General features: G+C 51.1%; 1 protein-coding gene and 1 long non-coding RNA gene across 2 annotated transcripts in view; one reads left to right on the top strand and one right to left on the bottom strand.

Moving 5' to 3' along the window:
• Positions 1–7,340, bottom strand: part of LOC122374828 (39S ribosomal protein L2, mitochondrial-like) — a 31,829-nt gene extending 24,489 nt beyond the window's left edge. Inside the window, exon 1 of the mRNA XM_043353818.1 lies at positions 5,618–7,340. The gene's annotated coding sequence lies outside the window, so the exon portion shown is untranslated. The remainder of the gene's footprint in view (positions 1–5,617) is intronic.
• Positions 7,341–20,158: 12,818 nt separating this feature from the next.
• LOC122374834 lies at positions 20,159–20,991 on the top strand. The gene is made up of 2 exons (XR_006255294.1): positions 20,159–20,639; positions 20,808–20,991. It is a non-coding gene; the product is annotated as an uncharacterized LOC122374834 (long non-coding RNA).
• The last annotated feature ends 1,998 nt before the right edge of the window (positions 20,992–22,989 follow it).

Raw genomic sequence — 22,989 nt, 5'->3', positions numbered from 1 at the left:
GCGCCGTCTGTGTGGACGCCAGCTGGGACGGAGAGAGGGTATCACAGCCGATTTAGCCGGCTGACCGTGTCTGTGCGGCGCTCGCAGATGGCCGTGTTTCAGCTTGTGGCACAGCTTGCAGTTCAGCATGAAAGATGAAAAAAATGTAACGCATCTGCGTTACATCAGTATCTTACCTATTAGTCACAACCACATTTACCAATTGTAAGCAAGTATATATGAATGTGCTATGTGTATATATGTTGTGGACGCTGAGTAATGAGTACTTACCAGGAACGTTATCAGGTAAGCAAATCGTTGTCAGTCCGACGAACTTGACCCTGGCGTCTAAAGGGTCTGTCCTTGACACTTCAGGCTTGTCAGGGGCACCAAAGTCCTTCCAGGGACACCACAAACCTGTCAGGGGCACCTACGGCCTTGTAGGGGCGCCACAGGCCCGCCAGGGGCACCACAGGCCTGCCAGGAAGCAGGGGCACCACAGGTCTAGCAAGTATACACGACAGGCCTGTCAGGGGCACAACGGGCCTGTTGGGCCCATGAGCACCCCTAGGGGCAGGGGCACCACAGTCCTTCCAGGGGCACCGCAGGCCTGTGAGGGGCACCAGCGGCCTAGCAGGGGCACCAGTCAACACAGGCCTGCCAGGGGCACCACAGACCTGCCAGGGGCACCAGAGGCCTGCCAGGAGCACCACCGACCTCGCAGGGGTAACTTGGGCCTGTCAGGGCCCAGGGGCACCACGGGCCTGTCGAGAGGCACTTCAGGCTTTTCAGGGGCACCATAGTCCTCTCAGGGCGCAGGGGTAGCAGGGGCACCAGAGGCCTGCCAGGGGCACTACAGGCCTAGCAAGGGCACCACTGGTCTATCAGGGGCACCACGAGCCTGTCATAGCCAGACATCTCAGGCTTGTCAAGGCCCAGGGGCACCACAGGTCTGTGAGGGGCACCAGCGACCTAGCAGGGGCACCAGTCAACACAGGTCTGCCAGGGGCGCCACAGACCTGCCAGGGGCACCACAGACCTGCCAGGGGCACCAGAGGCCTGCCAGGGGCACCACCGGCCTCGCAGGGGCACCTTGGGCCTGTCAGGGGCACGACGGGCCTGCCGAGGGCCACTTCAGACTTTTCAGGGGCACCAGTCCTCTCCGGGCGCAGGGCCACCAGAGGCCTGCCAGGGGCACCACAGGCCTAACAAGGGCACCACGGGCCTGTCAGGGGCACCTCAGGCTTGTCAGGGCCCAGGGACACCACAGTCCTTCCAAGGGCACCGCAAGCCTGTCAGGGGCACCAGAGGCCTGTCAGGGGCACCACAGGCCTAGCAAGGGCACCTCTGGCCTGTCAGGGGCACCTCAGGCTTGTCAGGGCCCAGGGGCACCACAGTCCTTCCAGGGGCATTACAAGCCTGTCAGGGGCACCAGAGGCCTAGCAAGGGCACCACAGGCCTGCCATGGACACCACAGGCCTGCCAGGGGCACCACCGGCCTTGCAGGGGCGCCTCAGGCCTGTCAGGGGCACCACGTGCCTGCCGGGGACACTTCAGGCTTGTCAGGGGCGTTACAGTCCTGTCAGGGCCCAGGGGCACCAGGCCCGTGGTGTCCCTGCTAGGCCTGTGGTGCCCCTGGCGGTCCTGTGGTGCCCCTGTCAGGACTGTGATACCCCTGATAGGCCGGTGGTGCCCCTGGAAGGTCTTTGGGCCCCCGGGCCTCAAGGGGGGGGCCATGACCCATGTGACCCCCCCTTGGATCCGCCCCTGCCCTTGAGCCTTAGCCGTGACCGCGACACGGCTATTTATTTTGCCCGTCTTACGCCGTAGAAACCGCCCGAGACATCGAACGAGAACGACCATGCAAGAGCAAAACATGCTGCGCGCGTCGCCCGCGATCACCATTGTTGAGCCGTCGATTTGTCAATTTTTATAGAGAACCTAAAGCAAAACCTATCCAATCCCGAATTTCGTAGCATCTTCATCGCCTAACGATCCTTTGAGCTACAAACCACCTATCAACATAGCCCTAGCGCCTACTTCAACTGGAGCCCGCTCCCAGTAACCCTACAATGACCTGGTTCCCCTGAACCGACCTCCATACATACTTATTTCCCTTGCACCTTATTTACCGCATCAGGCCAGTTTCCAGATCACCAGATCCAATACCAGATCCTTCTCCGACCAAACCTATTCAGAAAGCAGTATTCCCCCTGTAACCCAGCCGTTTTAACCTACCGTTCCGGAACAAACCAATCGCTAAAATTAAGCACCTCTAAATCACCAACGTTAAACCCCCTGCCACTGATGCTTTTAACCATTAATCCTACTCGCACGTTTAAAGTGAGCTTAGGCCCGAATGCCATCCGATCAATCATAATTGCATATTCAATCGTTCAACCCAGACAATAACCCGTCCCCGTTCCCCATCACCCGTAAGTGTAGACAACCGTGTCGGTGAACACAACGTACACGGGGGTACGACACGCATAGACTGGCCTCGCAGCCCCGAAATATTTCCTAATATAGTACCTCTTTTCGATACGACTAATTTCGACAAACCATGTAACTCTGACAAGCATTAACTCAACCCATTGTAAAAAAAAAACATTGTCCTACTTAAACAATTGGAAGTTGTAAGCGATGCCTGACCCTATTTCAACCATCCGTAATGTTTATGTCAATCCGGGTATAATTGTTAATGACTCGACGGTCCGGGTAATGATAGCCGCTCTCAGTGGACCACAGGTCACCTCTGACTGGGGGTTCGGCCCAGCCATTGTCATCCCGCACCCCGGCGCGGTGCGAGCAGCGAGGGTCACCCGCCGATCCCCTGATCATTAGCGCGGCCGAGCCCGTCCGGCCCGGGCGTCGCCGCGCCCGCGGGTTGGGGGCCCGTCCTCCCCACGCGTCCCGAGAGAGCACCTCCTCCGTGACGTCATATACGCAGCAGACCCAACGACACAATCTCGGATTACCAACTGACGACATGAAATGCGTGTTGGGGGCCATGAATGGGAGAGAGAGCGAGAGAGAGAGAGAGAGAGGGAGAGAGAGAGAGAGAGAGAGAGAGAGAGAGAGAGAGAGAGAGAGAGAGAGAGAGAAAGAGAGAGAGAAAGAGAGAGAGAGAGAGAAAGAGAGAGAGAGGGAGAAAGTGAGAGAGAGAGAGAGAGAGAGAGAGAGAGAGAGAGAGAGAGAGAGAGAGAGAGAGAGAGAGAGAGAGAGAGAGAGAGAGAGAGAGAGAGAGAGAAAGAAAGTGAGAGGGAGAGAGGGAGAAGGGAGAGAGAGAGGAGAGAGACATACAGACAGACAGACAGACAGACCGACAGACAGACAGACCGCCCTACTGACAGACCGACGTACCATCAAACCAACAGACCATCAGACCGTGAACGGCAAACTGACGGACTGACAGGCCGACAAGCCGACAGAGCGACTGGCCGACACTCAGAGACTGCATTAACGATCACTTGGAGAAGACTGATAGGAAAGGTGGAATGTCGATAGACCACATTCTTACACGCGTCGCATCCATGCTCCGTCTTCAGTCGGTGCTCTACCACCGCGTCGAGTGATTGTGTGCCGTCGTCGGACCTAGCGCCCATCCCAGTTTCCCTGTGAACCCGCGCTGGACGGCCAGTGGCACGCGTTAATTGCTCTAGCCGCCGCAGGACCGGCGGCCGGGACCGACCGGGTGCCCAAAGATGGCCGCTTCTCTCGACCGGCGCCGGCCCCCCACAGCGGGACGCCCCATCCTTCCACGCACATTCCCAGGGGATTAGCCGGGTCGGTCCGAGCCGGCGACAGGCAGTCGGCTGAAGGGCCCGGGCCGCACGCGGGCAGGATCATTCAAATCATTCATAAACGGTATTGATATCGTCGTTAATTGTCGGAGATAATGAGCGGCGTTCGTGCAAATTTAAAATTAAGCTTAGCAAAATCGTTCTGGCCACACTCGATCAGAATCGTGAAATCAAATGATGATTATGGGGTATATTGCCGGAAATACAAACCAGGTAACGTTAACTGCTAGGTAGAGCATGTTAATTTCACATGTAGGTCACATTTCGATTAAATGAAAGTGGAGCGGAAAAATGCCGGCCACTAAAGTATAATTCAAATCACAACTGATTCGTCAAGTTACTAAGCTCATCTCGGGCTTACATTAATTTACATCAAATTTGACTGGCTTTTGCTCGAGCTCGGGCACTCAACCCGCCGGAAATGACAATTTCGGAAATGGAAATTTGTTGGTCGTTAATGACTTATGGGTTTTGTTTCGCATATTTACCAACCCTGAAACCTAGAAGACACTCGTCGTTCAGCACTGAGTTACGCTACATACTGAATGAAGTTACGCATGGGTTTCTGGGGCTAAAACGCTCAAAACTTATCGTTACGCTAATTCGCAGATAGTGAGAAATAGACAATGTTTACCGGACATTGAATCGATCGAGTATATACTGCAACGTACGTCGATTTGCACTGCATCAAAATTAATTGAATCCGATCGTGCTAAATAATAAAATATCGTGATAAATACTAAATCGTGCTGAATAATTAAATAATAAATCCGGCCACATAATTACGAAAAAACCTGACAGTACCTACTACTGACGTAAATGCCTGTTAACTTTGACGGTCTCGAATCAGAGCTCTATCAAACAACAACCACGAGGACAACAACAACAACCCAGTATGATGTAGTGTGACCTCCCACCGGTGCCTGTGTTCCGAAAAAAAACATGCCGACGTGTGAACGGTGTCAGAAACGGTGTTCTGCTCGGCCCTCCCATTCTCTCCGAAGTCCGAATTCTCTCATTCTCTCCTCCAGCACTTCCATCTCGTCAAGTTAATCCATTCATGTTTCCCTCCCAAATAGCCCCAACAGATGTGAGTACTTTTCCAAGATATATTCAGCCAAAACGAGGGAAGAGAAGCTAGCAGTGAAACGACCGAGTTTTCAAAGATAAGCAAAACTAGACTTAAACTAGCCATAAACCATAGTGAACTGAGCCGATCCCCAAAACAGAGTGCCAGATTACCTATGTCAACTTTAAACTAAATAGCTACTACATAAAGTGCCGTCCTTTGAGCCTGCAACTGAATATTAGACAACCGGCTGGAGTAACCGAGACGAACGTAGCTGAGCATCACAAGCATTTTGAAAAAAGTTCTACCGCCTTTCGCGTAATGAAGGTCAAAATTCGTCCCAATGGTCCATCACTCTGGTGCGCCCGGGCGCTCACACGCACGCACACATTCAAGACCAGTCCTACCTCGCTTTAGACAAGATTGCAGATTTAAGTCTGTTAAGTGACAAAATGATACATATCCCAACCACCCCCTTTTGATACCCTACAGCAAGGAGCAATGCCGTTAACTCATTCAACAATTACACGCTCACGCATACGTACATAACATGTCCCAGCCACTCCCATTTTTGATCTCCAGATCAAGGCCCAAGGCCGCTCAATCATACAAGTTCACACGCTCACGCATACGTACAAACACCCCCCCCCCAAACGGGCCTACATAAAATTACATCCCCGAGGCGAGAGAAAAGCCGGGGCAGCAGGCGGGGCACATTGGGGAAGGATTTAGATAGGAAAGCAGCTCTTTCACCTCCAGTGCTGACCTTACTTGTTTACTGGCAACGGCGATATGCGGGCGGCGGTAGGCGGCGGGCGGGCGGCAGAGCGGCGAAGGGACGGCGAGCGGGCGGCAGAGCGGCGCAGGGTCCTCCAGCGTAGTCCTCCCATCTCCTCCGGGACTGCAGCCGCCACCTCCTCCTCCCGAGCTCTCCTCTCCACTCCAGCTCAATGTCCTCGAACTATCTCCTCCATCCTGTCTGCTCCGACCGCGTCCACCTGTCTCCACTCCAACCGAGCTGAACTGCCCCCAGAACCGAACTCCACTGCTGCCCAGCGTCCTCCTTCCAGAACTGAACTCCCCGTCCTCCAAAATCCTAAAAGTTTTGCTGGAGCTCCATCTGCCTCGGGCTGTCTCTGGATTTGCCGTCTTCGCTCCGCCTGTTTCTTCCTAGTTCTGCTGCTCTCTGAATTTCCAGTAAGGGCCAATTTTCCATGTCTTCTCTCTGCCTAACCAGTCTTCTGTATTTTCTGCTGAGTCTGGTTGCCGAAAGGGTGAGATTTCTATTAAATTTAACGTTAATGTTGGGCCGAAACGTATGCGTTTTTCCGCTGTGCAGCCTCCGGCGTGCCGTTTCCATGGTGACTGCTATCCTCTCTGGGTGCTCCTCCTCCGTTCAAATATTCTGGCGCCGATAGGTGAATTTGAATCTTCTGCCCCTGGCGATGCCGGCAGATTTGCCACGCCGGCCAGGTTTGCCAGCGTGGGAAGATGGGCCCGGGAATGCGGATGTGCCGTGCCATGCTGGAATTTGGATATTGTTACTCCGTCGGCTGTCCCAGTTTCACGATGCTGATTGTCGGCGCCAGTCTCGGCACATCCTGGAAATGTGCTATTTCGAGCCGTGTTTTGAAGAAATTGCCTTTGAAGTGTGATACCGGTGGTCAATTTGGTCCCGGGCGCCCCGGCCTCCCGCTGCCGCAGCGGCGCTGTCGTGTCCTGTTTCCCAGGCTGACGGTGTCCGTTCGCCGCGCGTAGGAGGCTGCGTGCCTTTGTCCATCCGTCCCCCCGGCCCCCCTTGACCGGGGTTGGGACCCATTGCTGGACCCTTCCCACGGTCGGCGGCGGTGAGACGGCTCTGTAAGGGCCGCCGGATAATAGCATTTGGCGGCGCGGTCTCGGATCCGTGTTTGTCCTGCCGTCCGGTGTCGGCCAGATGGTCGGCGGGTCAGCGGTTTCTGGTCGCCGGCGCGCTGCTGTTATGATGGATGAATTTGGGAACGGGTTGGTTTGGGGAGGGAAAATGAAACGCGCCAGCGTTACATTTTCATAACCATCTTCTTTGAGTCGCGCCCCCGCGACTCGGGGTTGGAGCCGGCTGCAAAGACCTTGGGGGAGATGATGAAACCTGAGAGACGTATGGTTAGATGAGGTGGGTGGTGAATTAGCGTCAACAGAAGGATGTGGCAGGATGAGGACTTACCCCTGCCCGCTGGTCTCCTCACTCACCTCGGGGTGCACTGCGCCAGTTCGATCATTCCCTAGCATACACACAGTACATACACAGCAAGCAGACAAGACACGCATTTCCACAACATTCATCGAGGTCCATAGCGCTATCGTCGCCCCTCCACTCGCTCAAAATTGACCCGGAATCCGCGCATCCGATGTTTCGCTTGCATGGATAGGAGAACGAATCACAAGTACCTATTCCTAATAATTTGTTGTGTTTGTGCAAATACTGCAACACTGCCTACACATCACTTGATGTCTGTGTGTCCCTTCCAGTCCTTAGGGGGACAGGCCTGGGTAGTACACCCGCGGTGACCACGTAGACACTGCTGAGTCAGGTATCGTAATTGAGTTCGGCAGCTGCCCCAGCTCCCGCTCCGTCTGGTGGGCAGCCGCTGCCCACTGTAGCCAGGAGAACCGGCTGCGAAGCGGACCCTGGGGCAGGCGAGACTAGCCCCTGGAACCGTCCTCGCCAGCTCCGCCTTCCTCCGTCCGCCTACTGTAGTCGGATGACAAGGCGCGGCACCGCCCAAGCGGTGGGCGGCGCACCCCGGCTGTCACCTTCGCCAGCTCCGCCCTGGTGGTATATCCCCAGACCTGCAATGAAATAAACGGGGAGGGCGGCGCCGGAGAGAAGTCCGGTGATGATGGTGTAGCCGGTGGATGTTGTACCACGGCGCCACCCGCTCCGTGCTGGCCTGGCCTCCGCCCGGGCTGGAACCGGCTGACAAACCACCTTCTCCGTCTTCCTATCAGCATTGGCTCCCGCCAGTCCGCTCCAGTTGTCTCAGTTCCTCACACTCCCTCTCCGTCAGGTCCGGTTTCGTGTCTTCTCCTTTCTCCTTCCTCTCGATAGCTGCTGCGGGATGACGTCAGCCCGACGGACCCCTGCTGACAGAGCCGGAACATTTTAGCTTCGACTCCGTGGCCAACGTTTACGGGCCACTGAATAGACCAGCCACCCGTGTTCGAAAGCCAGAGGTTTTCCGCTGTCTCCCGTCCATCTCCGCCGCCCTGCTTCTGTTGCCGCCGTTGCCTCCGGTGATTAAGTTCTGCCTTTCAACATCTTCCTCGATGTAATACTTAATCCTACAACATCTTCATATCTCCTCAGCCAGATAGTTTTTCAATACTAATATTACCAAACATAAAACCGCCCATCTTTACGATACAGCTGCTAAACGCCTCCTTTGGTGATACAGTTCAGCTTTCCACCTCCTCCTGGGTTAAACGTTCAGACCTACAACATCTTCCAAGGTATATCTGCTCAATAGTACGACATGTTCATATCATCAGTCGCCCTTAGGCAGCCAATGATACTATTAAACGTGTGCCCCGACAACATAAAAATCTATCTTCCTTTATAATTTTACCGCAAAACACCCGCCTTTGAGATTGAGGTCCACTTTCAACATCTTCGAGATAACCATGCTCATTCCTTCAACATCTTCATCCGCCGTTCAAACTGTCACTCATGGTTCCCGTTGCAGCCCCAAATTGCAGAAGATTGTGTTACTTATAAAAATTACCTTTTACGGTCAATCCAGTCGAACTTTTGACCTGCAACTTTTTCGGTTCGGCTATGCGTGTCAGCCCACCGACTTCGTGCCTCCAGGACATGGCCATACCCCCACGTTGGGCGCCACATTTCTTGTAGCGGGGCTCAGCTGCAAGATAATTATTTGTTTATTTGATTTGCGCGGCTGGTCAGTCACTGGGGCATATAGGCTGCTACACTGTACGGTGATGGGTCATTGGGTTATGGGCATTCAAAGAGGATAAGTTAATCAGGTGGCTGCCCGAGGCTCTCTCTCAACCCGGTTGGGACCCCCCTTTAAATACGTTTACTTGAAACAGAAGAAACGACACTTCACATCACAGTCACATCCTGGCCACTGCACGGAGGGGTACCTCCCACTGGATATACCACATTCACACTTCAACTCACTCTAACCTAGCCTAACCTAACCTACCTAACCTAAAAACATAACCTAACGTAGCATAATCATGCACTCAAACACACATCTCACACACAAGAAAAACGCCAGACTATTAGTCCGCTCCCTCCCTCTTTACCTAACTCTCCCCCAGTGGTGCACAGTGACAAGTTAATGCAAGCTTGTTAGATGTCATTTCCCTGCCCATGTAAAACGTAGCTGGTGTATTAGGCTGCGGATCACCCTGCCGCCAAGATAGAACACATGAGTAGCCTGCTCCCCAAAAAAAAAAATGGTCATAACCTCCCCTTCCCAAATAATTCCTAAGTACCAGCACTGATCCTAATCTATCCTTACAATTTCAACAACGTCTCGTTCAGTGGCGACATAAGTTTGACGATCGCAGGCATGATCTGACTTGTCTAATCTACCCCGTCTCCGACTCAAGCTAGTAAAAACGACAGCGGAGGCCTAAAACCTAACATCAAGGGAGAATCTAATGCCAGGCCGGATTTTCCCTGCTTTATAGAGTCCAACTCTCTTCCCCTCTCCCTTGAGCCTTAGCCGTGACCGCGACACGGCTATTTATTTTGCCCGTCTTACGCCGTAGAAACCGCCCGAGACATCGAACGAGAACGACCATGCAAGAGCAAAACATGCTGCGCGCGTCGCCCGCGATCACCATTGTTGAGCCGTCGATTTGTCAATTTTTATAGAGAACCTAAAGCAAAACCTATCCAATCCCGAATTTCGTAGCATCTTCATCGCCTAACGATCCTTTGAGCTACAAACCACCTATCAACATAGCCCTAGCGCCTACTTCAACTGGAGCCCGCTCCCAGTAACCCTACAATGACCTGGTTCCCCTGAACCGACCTCCATACATACTTATTTCCCTTGCACCTTATTTACCGCATCAGGCCAGTTTCCAGATCACCAGATCCAATACCAGATCCTTCTCCGACCAAACCTATTCAGAAAGCAGTATTCCCCCTGTAACCCAGCCGTTTTAACCTACCGTTCCGGAACAAACCAATCGCTAAAATTAAGCACCTCTAAATCACCAACGTTAAACCCCCTGCCACTGATGCTTTTAACCATTAATCCTACTCGCACGTTTAAAGTGAGCTTAGGCCCGAATGCCATCCGATCAATCATAATTGCATATTCAATCGTTCAACCCAGACAATAACCCGTCCCCGTTCCCCATCACCCGTAAGTGTAGACAACCGTGTCGGTGAACACAACGTACACGGGGGTACGACACGCATAGACTGGCCTCGCAGCCCCGAAATATTTCCTAATATAGTACCTCTTTTCGATACGACTAATTTCGACAAACCATGTAACTCTGACAAAGCATTAACTCAACCCATTGTAAAAAAACATTGTCCTACTTAAACAATTGGAAGTTGTAAGCGATGCCTGACCCTATTTCAACCATCCGTAATGTTTATGTCAATCCGGGTATAATTGTTAATGACTCGACGGTCCGGGTAATGATAGCCGCTCTCAGTGGACCACAGGTCACCTCTGACTGGGGGTTCGGCCCAGCCATTGTCATCCCGCACCCCGGCGCGGTGCGAGCAGCGAGGGTCACCCGCCGATCCCCTGATCATTAGCGCGGCCGAGCCCGTCCGGCCCGGGCGTCGCCGCGCCCGCGGGTTGGGGGCCCGTCCTCCCCACGCGTCCCGAGAGAGCACCTCCTCCGTGACGTCATATACGCAGCAGACCCAACGACACAATCTCGGATTACCAACTGACGACATGAAATGCGTGTTGGGGGCCATGAATGGGAGAGAGAGCGAGAGAGAGAGAGAGAGAGGGAGAGAGAGAGAGAGAGAGAGAGAGAGAGAGAGAGAGAGAGAGAGAGAGAGAGAGAGAAAGAGAGAGAGAGAGAAAGAGAGAGAGAGGGAGAAAGTGAGAGAGAGAGAGAGAGAGAGAGAGAGAGAGAGAGAAAGAAAGTGAGAGGGAGAGAGGGAGAAGGGAGAGAGAGAGGAGAGAGACATACAGACAGACAGACAGACAGACCGACAGACAGACAGACCGCCCTACTGACAGACCGACGTACCATCAAACCAACAGACCATCAGACCGTGAACGGCAAACTGACGGACTGACAGGCCGACAAGCCGACAGAGCGACTGGCCGACACTCAGAGACTGCATTAACGATCACTTGGAGAAGACTGATAGGAAAGGTGGAATGTCGATAGACCACATTCTTACACGCGTCGCATCCATGCTCCGTCTTCAGTCGGTGCTCTACCACCGCGTCGAGTGATTGTGTGCCGTCGTCGGACCTAGCGCCCATCCCAGTTTCCCTGTGAACCCGCGCTGGACGGCCAGTGGCACGCGTTAATTGCTCTAGCCGCCGCAGGACCGGCGGCCGGGACCGACCGGGTGCCCAAAGATGGCCGCTTCTCTCGACCGGCGCCGGCCCCCCACAGCGGGACGCCCCATCCTTCCACGCACATTCCCAGGGGATTAGCCGGGTCGGTCCGAGCCGGCGACAGGCAGTCGGCTGAAGGGCCCGGGCCGCACGCGGGCAGGATCATTCAAATCATTCATAAACGGTATTGATATCGTCGTTAATTGTCGGAGATAATGAGCGGCGTTCGTGCAAATTTAAAATTAAGCTTAGCAAAATCGTTCTGGCCACACTCGATCAGAATCGTGAAATCAAATGATGATTATGGGGTATATTGCCGGAAATACAAACCAGGTAACGTTAACTGCTAGGTAGAGCATGTTAATTTCACATGTAGGTCACATTTCGATTAAATGAAAGTGGAGCGGAAAAATGCCGGCCACTAAAGTATAATTCAAATCACAACTGATTCGTCAAGTTACTAAGCTCATCTCGGGCTTACATTAATTTACATCAAATTTGACTGGCTTTTGCTCGAGCTCGGGCACTCAACCCGCCGGAAATGACAATTTCGGAAATGGAAATTTGTTGGTCGTTAATGACTTATGGGTTTTGTTTCGCATATTTACCAACCCTGAAACCTAGAAGACACTCGTCGTTCAGCACTGAGTTACGCTACATACTGAATGAAGTTACGCATGGGTTTCTGGGGCTAAAACGCTCAAAACTTATCGTTACGCTAATTCGCAGATAGTGAGAAATAGACAATGTTTACCGGACATTGAATCGATCGAGTATATACTGCAACGTACGTCGATTTGCACTGCATCAAAATTAATTGAATCCGATCGTGCTAAATAATAAAATATCGTGATAAATACTAAATCGTGCTGAATAATTAAATAATAAATCCGGCCACATAATTACGAAAAAACCTGACAGTACCTACTACTGACGTAAATGCCTGTTAACTTTGACGGTCTCGAATCAGAGCTCTATCAAACAACAACCACGAGGACAACAACAACAACCCAGTATGATGTAGTGTGACCTCCCACCGGTGCCTGTGTTCCGAAAAAAAACATGCCGACGTGTGAACGGTGTCAGAAACGGTGTTCTGCTCGGCCCTCCCATTCTCTCCGAAGTCCGAATTCTCTCATTCTCTCCTCCAGCACTTCCATCTCGTCAAGTTAATCCATTCATGTTTCCCTCCCAAATAGCCCCAACAGATGTGAGTACTTTTCCAAGATATATTCAGCCAAAACGAGGGAAGAGAAGCTAGCAGTGAAACGACCGAGTTTTCAAAGATAAGCAAAACTAGACTTAAACTAGCCATAAACCATAGTGAACTGAGCCGATCCCCAAAACAGAGTGCCAGATTACCTATGTCAACTTTAAACTAAATAGCTACTACATAAAGTGCCGTCCTTTGAGCCTGCAACTGAATATTAGACAACCGGCTGGAGTAACCGAGACGAACGTAGCTGAGCATCACAAGCATTTTGAAAAAAGTTCTACCGCCTTTCGCGTAATGAAGGTCAAAATTCGTCCCAATGGTCCGTCACTCTGGTGCGCCCGGGCGCTCACACGCACGCACACATTCAAGACCAGTCCTACCTCGCTTTAGACAAGATTGCAGATTTAAGTCTGTTAAGTGACAAAATGATACATATCCCAACCACCCCCTTTTGATACCCTACAGCAAGGAGCAATGCCGTTAACTCATTCAACAATTACACGCTCACGCATACGTACATAACATGTCCCAGCCACTCCCATTTTTGATCTCCAGATCAAGGCCCAAGGCCGCTCAATCATACAAGTTCACACGCTCACGCATACGTACAAACACCCCCCCCCCCCCCCCAAACGGGCCTACATAAAATTACATCCCCGAGGCGAGAGAAAAGCCGGGGCAGCAGGCGGGGCACATTGGGGAAGGATTTAGATAGGAAAGCAGCTCTTTCACCTCCAGTGCTGACCTTACTTGTTTACTGGCAACGGCGATATGCGGGCGGCGGTAGGCGGCGGGCGGGCGGCAGAGCGGCGAAGGGACGGCGAGCGGGCGGCAGAGCGGCGCAGGGTCCTCCAGCGTAGTCCTCCCATCTCCTCCGGGACTGCAGCCGCCACCTCCTCCTCCCGAGCTCTCCTCTCCACTCCAGCTCAATGTCCTCGAACTATCTCCTCCATCCTGTCTGCTCCGACCGCGTCCACCTGTCTCCACTCCAACCGAGCTGAACTGCCCCCAGAACCGAACTCCACTGCTGCCCAGCGTCCTCCTTCCAGAACTGAACTCCCCGTCCTCCAAAATCCTAAAAGTTTTGCTGGAGCTCCATCTGCCTCGGGCTGTCTCTGGATTTGCCGTCTTCGCTCCGCCTGTTTCTTCCTAGTTCTGCTGCTCTCTGAATTTCCAGTAAGGGCCAATTTTCCATGTCTTCTCTCTGCCTAACCAGTCTTCTGTATTTTCTGCTGAGTCTGGTTGCCGAAAGGGTGAGATTTCTATTAAATTTAACGTTAATGTTGGGCCGAAACGTATGCGTTTTTCCGCTGTGCAGCCTCCGGCGTGCCGTTTCCATGGTGACTGCTATCCTCTCTGGGTGCTCCTCCTCCGTTCAAATATTCTGGCGCCGATAGGTGAATTTGAATCTTCTGCCCCTGGCGATGCCGGCAGATTTGCCACGCCGGCCAGGTTTGCCAGCGTGGGAAGATGGGCCCGGGAATGCGGATGTGCCGTGCCATGCTGGAATTTGGATATTGTTACTCCGTCGGCTGTCCCAGTTTCACGATGCTGATTGTCGGCGCCAGTCTCGGCACATCCTGGAAATGTGCTATTTCGAGCCGTGTTTTGAAGAAATTGCCTTTGAAGTGTGATACCGGTGGTCAATTTGGTCCCGGGCGCCCCGGCCTCCCGCTGCCGCAGCGGCGCTGTCGTGTCCTGTTTCCCAGGCTGACGGTGTCCGTTCGCCGCGCGTAGGAGGCTGCGTGCCTTTGTCCATCCGTCCCCCCGGCCCCCCTTGACCGGGGTTGGGACCCATTGCTGGACCCTTCCCACGGTCGGCGGCGGTGAGACGGCTCTGAAGGGCCGCCGGATAATAGCATTTGGCGGCGCGGTCTCGGATCCGTGTTTGTCCTGCCGTCCGGTGTCGGCCAGATGGTCGGCGGGTCAGCGGTTTCTGGTCGCCGGCGCGCTGCTGTTATGATGGATGAATTTGGGAACGGGTTGGTTTGGGGAGGGAAAATGAAACGCGCCAGCGTTACACTTGTACAATACTCTTGCAACAGTCTGGTAAGACTCTAGCAAAAGCTTTGTACAAGACATGCAAGAGTTTTGTACAAGACTCCTGCAAGATTCTTATACAGTACACGTAAGAGTCTTACAAGACTCTTGCAAGAGCCTTGTGCAAGACATGCAAGAATCTTGTACCAGACCAGCAAGATTCTTTATAAGAATCTTGTATAAGATGTGCAAGATTCTTGTAAAAGATTTGCAAGAATCTTGCACCAGACTTGCAAGATTCTTGCACAAGATTTATAAGAATCTTGTATAAGATGTGCAAGATTCTTGTAAAAGATTTGCAAGAATCTTGCACCTGACTTCCAAGATTCTTGCACAAGATTTATAAGAATCTTGTATAAGATGTGCAAGATTCTTGTAAAAGATTTACAAGAATCTTGTACCAGACTTGCAAGATTCTTGCACAAGATTTATAAGAATCTTGTATAAGATGTGCAAGATTCTTGTAAAAGATTTACAAGAATCTTGTACAAGACATGCAAGATTCATGCACAATATCTTACAAGAAAGTGGGCTAATTTCTTGCAAGATTGTCTTGCATAATAATGCCTGACAATCTTGTAAGATTTTTTCACCTGGGATAGCCTGCAAACTTAACCCTCGCCCGTAAACGGCGATCTGCCACCTTCGCCCATGCAGGGGGGGGGGTTGGTGCGACCCCCCCCTTGGCGTTTGAAAACGGAGCGTCGTAGAGCTTAGCGGAAAAGACCAACGGATTGCTCTCGCCGAGATCTCGCGATTGGTGGTATATTTTTTGGTCCTAGGTCAACATTTGACCTACTTTTGACCGGTCAAAGGTCAAATTTTCGGAAAAATAGACTTTTTCAACTTTCCGCGGCGATTGCGGCAAAACGGTGGGAGATATCGACTTGAAACCTTCACTATCGTGTTCCTTGCTTAATTCTCTATCGTTTGGTATGTATTTCGTTTCCCTAGCTCTAAAAATGGCGCGTTGGAAGCGCCGGAAGTCGGCAAGGTCACAGTCGGCGGCAGAAATGCGAAAAATCAAAATTTAAATTTTTGAAATCTGATTGTATTTTTGGATTCGGGAGGTCCATTTGCTCCCTATAGAAGCTAATATTGCTGCATATTCCCATTGAGGTGACAAGAATTAGCAAAATAGTGGTTCCGGGGATGTTGATCAAGACAGCCCATATTCAGCCCAGATTCAGCCCGGATTCAGCCCAGATTCGGGACACCTCCGATCAAGCTGAAACTCGCACACAATGTAGGCCATGACATGCCCAATCCACAGTCCAAGTCATTCGGTGGCACTCCCAGCCGTTTGACCTACAGAGGTCAGCAAAGGTCACGTGGCCCAAATTTGCACAGCAGATTGTGACCCACCCAGTAGAGCTAGAGCGCTAAAAATGGCACCAATCGACTTGCCAGCATCTAATCTTACTTTCCCAACACTCATTTGACCTCTCAAGGTCATGCGATAACCTAAGGTCATTTGTGGGCTATGTCGAAAATACACTTGCACAGCAGTTTTCGAGTAGATGGATTGACCGAATTCCAAATCAAAGCACATCATCGGGTAGCCCATAGGCCGTAGTAACTTTCCTTGAAAACCGCTTTTCGATATGTGACCCCGTTTGACCTCGGCAGGTCAAAATGTGCAAATAAACGACACTCAATACGTCGCAGCCCGGATTCAGCCCAGATTCGGGACACCTCCGATCAAGCTAAAACTCGCACACAATGTAGGCCATGACATCCCCAATCCACAGTCCAAGTCATTCGGTGGCACTCCCAGCCGTTTGACCTACAGAGGTCAGCAAAGGTCACGTGGCCCAAATTTGCACAGCAGATTGTGGCCCACCCAGTAGAGCTAGAGCGCTAAAAATGGCACCAATCGACTCGCCAGCATCTAATCTTACTTACCCAACACTCATTTGACCTTTCAAGGTCATGCGATGACCTAAGGTCATTTGTGGGCTATGTCGAAAATACACTTGCACAGCAGTTTTCGAGTAGATGGATTGACCGAATTCCAAATCAGAGCACATCATCGGGTAGCCCATAGGCCGTAGTAACTTTCCTTAAAAACCGCTTTTCGATATGTGACCCCGTTTGACCTCGGCAGGTCAAAATGTGCAAATAATCGACACTCAATACGTCGCAGCCCGGATTCAGCCCAGATTCGGGACACCTCCGATCAAGCTGAAACTCGCACACAATGTAGGCCATGACATGCCCAATCCACAGTCCAAGTCATTCGGTGACACTCCCAGCCGTTTGACCTACAGAGGTCAGCAAAGGTCACGTGGCCCAAATTTGCACAGCAGATTGTGGCCCACCCAGTAGAGCTAGAGCGCTAAAAATGGCACCAATCGACTCGCCAGCATCTAATCTTACTTTCCCAACACTCATTTGACCTCTCAAGGTCATGCGATGACCTAAGGTCATTTGTGGGCTATGTCGAAAATACACTTGCACAGCAGTTTTCGAGTAGATGGATTGACCGAATTCCAAATCAAAGCACATCATCGGGTAGCCCATAGGCCGTAGTAACTTTCCTTAAAAACCGCTTTTCGATATGTGACCCCGTTTGACCTCGGCAGGTCAAAATGTGCAAATAATCGACACTCAATACGTCGCAGCCCGGATTCAGCCCAGATTCGGGACACCTCCGATCCAGCTGAAACTCGCACACAATGTAGGCCATGACATGCCCAATCCACAGTCCAAGTCATTCGGTGGCACTCCCAGCCGTTTGACCTACAGAGGTCAGCAAAGGTCACGTGGCCCAAATTTGCACAGCAGATTGTGGCCCACCCAGTAGAGCTAGAGCGCTAAAAATGGCACCAATCGACTCGCCAGCATCTAATCTTACTTTCCCATCACTCATTTGACCTCTCAAGGTCATGCGATGACCTAAGGTCATTTGTGGGCTATGTCGAAAATACACTTGCACAGCAGTTTTCGAGTAGATGGATTGACCGAATTCCAAATCAAAGCACATCATCGGGTAGCCCATAGGCCGTAGTAACTTTCCTTGAAAACCGCTTTTCGATATGTGACCCCGTTTGACCTCGGCAGGTCAAAATGTGCAAATAAACGACACTCAATACGTCGCAGCCCGGATTCAGCCCAGAATCGGGACACCTCCGATCAAACTGAAACTCGCACACAATGTAGGCCATGACATCCCCAATCCACAGTCCAAGTCATTCGGTGGCACTCCCAGCCGTTTGACCTACAGAGGTCAGCAAAGGTCACGTGGCCCAAATTTGCACAGCAGATTGTGGCCCACCCAGTAGAGCTAGAGCGCTAAAAATGGCACCAATCGACTCGCCAGCATCTAATCTTACTTTCCCAACACTCATTTGACCTCTCAAGGTCATGCGATGACCTAAGGTCATTTGTGGGCTATGTCGAAAATACACTTGCACAGCAGTTTTCGAGTAGATGGATTGACCGAATTCCAAATCAAAGCACATCATCGGGTAGCCCATAGGCCGTAGTAACTTTCCTTCAAAACCGCTTTTCGATATGTGACCCCGTTTGACCTCGGCAGGTCAAAATGTGCAAATAAACGACACTCAATACGTCGCAGCCCGGATTCAGCCCAGATTCGGGACACCTCCGATCAAGCTGAAACTCGCACACAATGTAGGCCATGACATGCCCAATCCACAGTCCAAGTCATTCGGTGGCACTCCCAGCCGTTTGACCTACAGAGGTCAGCAAAGGTCACGTGGCCCAAATTTGCACAGCAGATTGTGGCCCACCCAGTAGAGCTAGAGCGCTAAAAATGGCACCAATCGACTCGCCAGCATCTAATCTTACTTTCCCAACACTCATTTGACCTCTCAAGGTCATGCGATGACCTAAGGTCATTTGTGGGCTATGTCGAAAATACACTTGCACAGCAGTTTTCGAGTAGATGGATTGACCGAATTCCAAATCAAAGCACATCATCGGGTAGCCCATAGGCCGTAGTAACTTTCCTTCAAAACCGCTTTTCGATATGTGACCCCGTTTGACCTCGGCAGGTAGAAATGTGCAAATAATCGACACTCAATACGTCGCAGCCCGGATTCAGCCCAGATTCGGGACACCTCCGATCAAGTTGAAACTCGCACACAATGTAGGCCATGACATCCCCAATCCACAGTCCAAGTCATTCGGTTGCACTCCCAGCCGTTTGACCTACAGAGGTCAGCAAAGGTCACGTGGCCCAAATTTGCACAGCAGATTGTGGCCCACCCAGTAGAGCTAGAGCGCTAAAAATGGCACCAATCGACTCGCCAGCATCTAATTTTACTTTCCCAACACTCATTTGACCTCTCAAGGTCATGCGATGACCTAAGGTCATTTGTGGGCTATGTCGAAAATACACTTGCACAGCAGTTTTCGAGTAGATGGATTGACCGAATTCCAAATCAGAGCACATCATCGGGTAGCCCATAGGCCGTAGTAACTTTCTTTGAAAACCGCTTTTCGATATGTGACCCCGTTTGACCTCGGCAGGTCAAAATGTGCAAATAATCGACACTCAATACGTCGCAGCCCGGATTCAGCCCAGATTCGGGACACCTCCGATCAAGCTGAAACTCGCACACAATGTAGGCCATGACATGCCCAATCCACAGTCTAAGTCATTCGGTGGCACTCCCAGCCGTTTGACCTACAGAGGTCAGCAAAGGTCACGTGGCCCAAATTTGCACAGCAGATTGTGGCCCACCCAGTAGAGCTAGAGCGCTAAAAATGGCACCAATCGACTCGCCAGCATCTAATCTTACTTTCCCAACACTCATTTGCCCTCTCAAGGTCATGCGATGACCTAAGGTCATTTGTGGGCCATGTCGAAAATACACTTGCACAGCAGTTTTCGAGTAGATGGATTGACCGAATTCCAAATCAAAGCACATCATCGGGTAGCCCATAGCCCGTAGTAACTTAAAACGTTTATTTGCACATTTTGACCTGCCGAGGTCAAACGGGGTCACATATCGAAAAGCGGTTTTCAAGGAAAGTTACTAGTAGCACACAACATTGATACAACATCGAGATATGTTGAAATCAGGTTGATTGTCAATATTGGTGCTTCAACACGAATTCAACATTGATTCAACGTTGATATCACGTTGATATTAGGTTGTGCTTTGTCGAATCTTAGTTGAAGTTCAACATTGTAGTTCAACATCGATACAACATTGTCCCAATGTTGAGATCACAATATCGACAGAGGTAGAATTTCAACATTGTGTTTCAACATTGATACAATATTGTCACGATGTTGATTTCACAATATTGATAAAAGTAGAGTTCCAACATTGTGATTTAATTACTTTATTGCCCCGCAGTTGTGTTGACAATTGACAGCGTTAAAGGGGGCAAATGCCCCCTCGGGTGTAAGGATGGGCTCGACAGGTTCAGGTCCTATAAGGCGTCAATCAGACCAAATCAGACTTTAAGCATTATTGTATAGGTAGGCATTATTTTACTCGGGTGCCACCGGTGCCATTCAAGTATCACGGTATTTAGTGCCTTGGTCCCACCAGTCGTGCGCTGTGCTCTTTCAGAGACCGTACCGAGTGGAATTTAGCGACCGCTGACCGTTTTGAAGACTGTACGCGGCCGGCAGCGGGCGGTCCCATCCTCGCCTCCGGCTAGAGAGGGGGAGACCGCGACAGGGGACCGCGCGTCCCCGTCCCGTTGTGCCGGCTCGCAGAGTGCGAACGGGTGTGTTGAGTGCGTTGTGTCCAGTGTCGTCTGGCGTCTCCTCTTCCGACCATGTAGGACGTAGGTTTCCGCTAGTTTCTGCTGTGTGACAATCAGTGCATTTATCCTAGTTGTTGCAGTGCTAAGTTTAAAAAAAAAAACTGGCGTTGAAACGTTGTCTTCAAAATGGTGGCGATCACCGCCGTCGCTCACTTGCCTGCGGCAAAGGGAAAAGTGCTGTCGGTGGCGTTATGTAGTGTCATGCCTTGAAACAGGGCCCGGTAAGCATAAAAGAATGGATGCAGGGTCGTAGGATGTATAGATACCTACATGCGTGATGTTAAATGCACTTACGTAAGTATCTAGTAGTAGTATGACTGCACTGAATTTTCTCAAAGGCCCAATGTATTACATACCGCTGTTACATAGGAATCTCCGCTGTGTTACAGGAGTGCGAGGCTCGACGGGTGACTCAACAGTCAAGGCCCCCACGGCCCTGACTCAACCGCTCAAGATGTGAAGATGGCGGAGACTGAGCGGCGACCGAGGTTGTGTGACGTGATGTGTGAAGTGTAGCTGACTCGAAAAAAGTGAAGAGCTGTGCATATATCATAGAAATACATTTTCCCCCAATATTGACTGTGACGGTGACGCTGGAATATTTTAGGTAATTACGGGATAAAAGATTTCGTACACGTATAGGTCTATCGACAACAACATCGAGACAACGTTGTATCAACATCTAGACAATGTTGAATCAACATCGAGATTATTCGAGACAATGCTGAATCAACCAAGGATCAACATCGAGACAATGTTGAATCAACCAAAAATCAACATCGAGACAATGTTGTATCAACGTCGTAACAATGTTGTGCAATGTTGTGCTGTCAATATTGATACGATGTCGAAGATCAACATCGTATCAATGTCGAAAGTGGCTAACAGAATTACATCGATACAACATTGTTGTCAATATTGATACAACATCGACACAATGTTGATGTGCTAGTGTGCTACTAGGGTGACCTGACCGTGACCTGAGGTCAACACCTAAAGTTGACCTCACCAAAACAAAAAGTATATCATTCGACGCGCCTGAGCGAGGCGAACACGATACTGCCAAAATCGCGGCTCTGTGACCGTTTTTTGCGAAGTTATTCACCAAAAACCGAACCGTACCTTGGGGCACTTGACCTGACCTCAGAGGTAACCGGTTGACCTAGGAACTTAAAATCGGGTATCAATCTCTGCGTCTCGTAACGGCGCACACGCTCGTTTTTTTTCGACACGCGCTAGCTCCACCAGGGGCGAAACGGCGAGGGGGGTCGTCGTACCCGTCCCCCCCCCCCGCCGGAGCGTATGTAGAAAACCAATAGGGCCGGCGAGGGTTAACACACACGCCACGGGAACTCAATTCCGCCGGAGTCTGGCCGCAGGCAGTGTTTATGTCCTGCGAAGGGATGCTGTTTACGTTGGAGCCGGTGCCTGGAGCGGCAGACTCGCCGACCGCGGCTTCGACACACGGCAGGTCGCATCTCGCCTCAACCCGTGTCGCAGCTGCTTGTCTTGTGCCCGACGATTACCGACCACCCCTGGCGGTCGGTGGCCTTAACCCGCGCCCTGCTGGGGGGGGGGGTGTTTGAACACCCCCCCCTTGTGGTTTTTCGCGAATATCTCAAAAACGGCGGCGCGGAGCGCCGCCGTTTTTGGTACACCTTATCATACATCAATTCTACACATGTTGTGAAAATTTTAGACCAAGGTCATTCAAGGTCAGGTCACCAGGTCACTTGAAGTGACCTCACCTCATACAAAGTTCCAATGTCTGTCATAGCTACACCGAGTGACCGATCGCTTTGAAACGTTCAGCGATTGCTAAGAGCAATAACATGTACAAAATGTATATCTCAGAATTTGGATGTCGATGACCTAAGGTCAGGTCAATTTTGCGACCTCCCCATTATAAGTCAATGGGAGAAAATTGAAATGCGCCTGTTTTGGACGAAAGACATTATAAACACTCCCAAACACCGAATTACAGGTGGTTTAGACACACTGAACATGAAAATGGTGTCCGTGACCCTTGTTTATGCCCTGAGGTCATCTTAGGTCACGAATGGTATCTAACAGTTTTTCGCAAATAACTTTTGATAGAGGCATGCTAGAGCGATGAAAACGCCTTAGATGTGTTCAGCTCGACGATACGGATCGACTGATATGCAACATGGCCCTTTCCGGTCAGGTCATGACCTTGACCTGAGGTCAAATTTTCAAGTTGACCTTTCAAGGTCAAGTTATAGTTCATTCGATGCGTCTTGACGAGAGGAACACGATGCCGGTAAAAGTAAGCTCGTACAAGGCTTGGGTCAAAAGTTATTGCAGAAAAACTGTCCGAAAAAATCGGCTATTTTTGCAGTTTTTGCCCCCTGCAGGCAAAACCGTTGACGCTAGGTCAAATCTGAGAGAATTACTCAGAAAGGGCGTTAATAGGGCTATCGAATGCGCTTTTCCGCGGCGCTGTAGCTCTATTGGTTCCCGAGTTATGCGTTGGCTTCTTGGAAATTTTCGACATTCGACCTGGAAATCGGCGAAATTTGGCCTTCAATGACCTCTGGTGACCTGACCTTT

The sequence above is a fragment of the Amphibalanus amphitrite genome, unplaced genomic scaffold (assembly GCF_019059575.1).
Source record: "Amphibalanus amphitrite isolate SeventyFive unplaced genomic scaffold, NRLGWU_Aamphi_draft 001721F_arrow, whole genome shotgun sequence".
Taxonomy (NCBI): Eukaryota; Metazoa; Arthropoda; class Thecostraca; order Balanomorpha; family Balanidae; genus Amphibalanus; species Amphibalanus amphitrite.
Note: the sequence above shows the minus strand (reverse complement) of the source record. Positions and strands in the feature narration are given on the sequence as shown.